Genomic DNA, 4,166 nt, shown 5'->3' with positions numbered 1-4,166 from the left:
GGGGAGGTTTAGATTGGATGTAAGGAAAAATTTCTTTACTGAAAGAGTGTTTAAACATTGGACCAGGCTGCCCAGGGAAGTGGTTGAGTCCCCATCCCTGGAGGTATTTAAAAGACGAGTAGATGAGGCACTTAGGGACATGGTTTAGTGGGCATGGTGGTGTTGGGTTGATGGTTGGACTCGATGACCTTAGAGGTCTTTTCCAACCTTAATGATTCCATGATTCTATGATTCTATGAATCTCTCTTCATAGAGCTGTCCTCTGTGCCTGGGTGCTGGCAACACAAGAGAGGGGGTGGATCAAAGGTATGAGAATGGGCATACGTTAACTGACAATGTTGGCATCATCCAAGAGATGATGGCAGAACTCTCACATAGTATGCAGCAGGTATCTCCCTTGAAATCATTATGAATCAGTGAATTACTGCTGCAGCTGCTGTTATTAATAAAACATCAACAACCAAATGTCATTAGATAAGTTCTGGAAACAGCAGTGTGTTATACCCTTACACGAAAATGCCGGTTATTTACAATATATTTAAGATTCCAACATGGGGCCTAATGCAATTAATCAAAATCATTTTGAAAATAGTTAAGAATCCCTAGGAGGTCTCAACAGGCTAAAAGAAATCTAAGTAGAGTTAAAAAGTCGCTATTAATGACCCTGCTGTGATGGAATAAAATAGAAGCTGCTGCTCCTTGCTAAGCAAATGAAACCAAAGAGACATTACTTATCCTCACTATTAATTCTGTGGTCTTAATTCCTGATGGAAATTTTCTGATTTCCTTTCCCATAAATACATTTTCATCCAATAATTTGACTTACATCTTGAACAAAGTGCCAGCTTGCTTCAAATAGCTCTGTGCTGGTTCCAGGTTTTTCTATAATTTAGTCAGAGCTGTTATATATTCCACTCGGGGTGTTTTTTCCATGTTTTGGAAAACAAGGGTTTGCTTTTTGCTTTACAAATTTGGATAACTGAAAATTTCATACATTTTAAATATTTATTTTGGGGGAGTTAATTAGAGAAATCAAGGGCTGTATGCTAGGCACACTTGAGAGAAGCTTAATGGATCAATTTATGGGAAACACATGCTTAAGGTCATTTAACACATTGCAACATGTACTGCATTTGAGTTTCTTAGTATCTTTCTAAGGTTTCTGTATTTAGAGTGGAGGGTTTTTTTGTTTTTTGTTTGTTTGTTTGTTTTTTGCTTCCCCACATCTCTGCCTCAAGCTGAGATGTTTTTTTCTGGTTGACTTTGGTTGGTTTTTTAGTTTTTCACCTAGGAATACGATAACAATTTTCAGCAATGAGGTTAGGGGAAAATGCATTATTATTTCAACATTACAAAAAGAAAAAAAGTTTACTTCACTCTTAACAGGTTTTTGCAATCTGTGTAGGGGCTGGGAAGTTGGCAGGAGACTTGCTGCTGTTTCAGATGTGTGACTTTTACCTGAAAGTCCACTGAAAACTAATTACGTTCAGACAATTTCTTAGCTCCCCATGAGCGGAAGAGAGCTGCCAGGTACTTCATTTCCACTGAGTAGTCGGTAAGTCCCCGCAATCCCCGCATGAACCCCAGTGAGGTTGCAGGTGCCCTTTCCATATAACTCCCACTAGAAAACCAGAAAGGACTATTTTTCCAGTGGCTTGTCCAATAGTTTGCTGATGCTCAGCTCTTAGAAGAAGGAGGAAGAGGAATGATGGATTGAAGAAAAACAGAATCACAGAGGGACTGGTTAAAAAAAGCAAGAGAAGGTGGAGCAAAGGCTGGGAGAAAGGCGAGAATAGGCTAGATGTGTATAAGGGGGATAGAAATAATTTAGGTACTGAGGCAGGAGAGTCCCTTTTCATATGAGAAGGTTTTGGTACAGCACCCACCCAGCACTGAATGCAGGTGCCCTCAGTTTGCATTCCTTTGCCATCAGCAGGGATGGGTGTCAGCTCTAAACCATGGACATGTAGCTGTAGGTCTCTACCTGTGCTGGGATCCTGATTATGTTTTCTGATATTCCCTGTAATCAGATGACTTCACAATTTCTTCCACAAGATCCCAGCTCTCTTCAAGGGGGAATGGGTGGATCAAGTTTGGGGATATATCAGGGACATGTATTAAAGGGTCTGTTGTCTGTGGGATCCTTGTAGTATTATTTACAGAATGTGGAATTTAAGTGAGGTGGTGGAAAGAGGAAAGTGTGCAGGAAGAGAGGGGCTGGCTTCCATGTACAGGAAACTGGGAGCTATCCTGCAGGACGGGATTGTTTTCCTGCCTCTGCCAGATAGCACGTCACTTGAATTGCATAGTCACTGCTGACTACATCTTCATTTTCTGAATGGAGAAGGTAAGACATTCAAGGACAGATTTGTTTTTGATTGAGCTCTCCCACCTACAACAGAAACTCATTGGAATTTGCCTTTGAGTATACCAGACTGCTAAATACTCTGGAAAACCAATGTGTCAGCCTCTCAGGTCCAGTACGACAGAACAGTGTTGTGTAGTTATAAGTTTAAGATTAATAATACCCTCCCCAATGATCTCCCACCCATGCCCATAAGTGAACTGGGAAGGTTAAGTAAGGAATGGCTCTGAGAAGCTGCTGAGTGCACCGTAGAAATGGCCTTAGGGAAACTAATGGCGTTGTAATCAACGAAGGGTCTATTCAGTGAGGAGGAAGCAGGTAGGATGACTCTCTACCTATCCCTTGCTTGCCAGAGCAACCCTTTAGACTGTGTGACCAGTCAAACATTTAGTTACAGAAACATTTGGGTCTGCCAGCACAGAAAAGGATATAAAAAAGTTCCCAAATATCCCCCAAATCCACATCCCATATCGCACCCTGTCCTTCTCTTTCTTTGGCTCTGCACTGTTCGACTTGTCCTAAAACTCCCACTCCAAAGCCCTGTTCATTGTTCTGCTTTTTTGACCTGAAAACAATGTCCACATCATCCAGTCAGGCTCAGGATAAAGTTTCTCCCCGGTTCAGTCTGCCAGGAAACACCCTTAGGCCACAGATTCATGTGTGTTACAGTCTTTTCTCAGTAACTACCTTCTCTGGAGTGTTATATATCTTCCAGCAGAACGAACTATGTTTCCTGGGGGTCTGTACATCTTCCAACAGAGTCAACTAGCTTTCAGGGGGTCTTTCTGTCTTCTAACAGGGTGTGTGGGACAGGTTTGGTGCCAAGACTGCAGTGCTGGGAATGGTGAGGACAATGCTGAAAGGGAAAAGAGGATGCAGTGGCAAGCCACATCTCTGTATTTCATATTAAACACCAACTATCGCTTCTTCCCCCTCCCAATGTTTGTGTTCATGCGGTCTGCAGGAAGGCATAAAAACTTTTAAAATATAACCAGCTCACTACTTTCTGAGACGCTGCAGCTTTTTCTCTTTTTCATTCCATGATGTCTCTACGGAGAAGGCTGGTTTGGAAGCTCCTGTCTCACACAGACTAATGAACTGAACTTGGAATTTCAGCTGTCAGCTGGAACTTGGCTCTGACTCCCATTGAACCTTGGATCCAAAAATGGCAGTAGATGGCCTAACTCCCTCTGTGCTCTTTTTGCCATTTCTCCTGAGGAACTCCTCTTTGGGATACATGCTGATCCTATCTTCAGTTACAACATCCCCCCCCGCCCCAGTTTCACTCCTTCTCCACATATAAACATCAAGGATGTGTAGATGAGCTTGTTCCCTCCTTTTTTCCCCCTTAGCTTGCTCTTTTTTATTCTCATGCAGACAGTTCAACAGCTTTGGAATCTGTCATCCCAGAACCTGTGCCTGGTGAAGAATCAGTGGTTTAAAAGCTTGATGCCATGGATCTAGTTTTATGAAATATCTCCCTTTACTCCTCCCATTATTGTAACAAAACCCTCCATTCCAAAGCCATTAACCTGATGATCAGGAAGGGAATATTCAAGGACAAACAAACACACACAAACAAGCTGTTCCTGAAACGGCTCTCCAATTTATCATCCCAGGTCTCTGACTGGGAGCCTGTATCGACTATGTATATTCTGACAAGGTAACAATGCTACAGAAATGGCCTCAAGTTGCACCAGGGGAGGTTTAGATTGGACATGAGGAAAAATTTCTTTACTGAAAGAGTGGTTAAACATTGGAACAGGCTGCCCAGGGAAGTGGTTGAGTCACCATCCCTGGA

The sequence above is a fragment of the Aptenodytes forsteri genome, unplaced genomic scaffold, assembly GCF_000699145.1.
Source record: "Aptenodytes forsteri isolate BGI_AS27 unplaced genomic scaffold, ASM69914v1 Scaffold182, whole genome shotgun sequence".
Classification (NCBI taxonomy): domain Eukaryota; kingdom Metazoa; phylum Chordata; class Aves; order Sphenisciformes; family Spheniscidae; genus Aptenodytes; species Aptenodytes forsteri.
The sequence above is the reverse complement of the archived record's forward strand: the minus strand, read 5'-3'. Positions refer to the sequence as shown.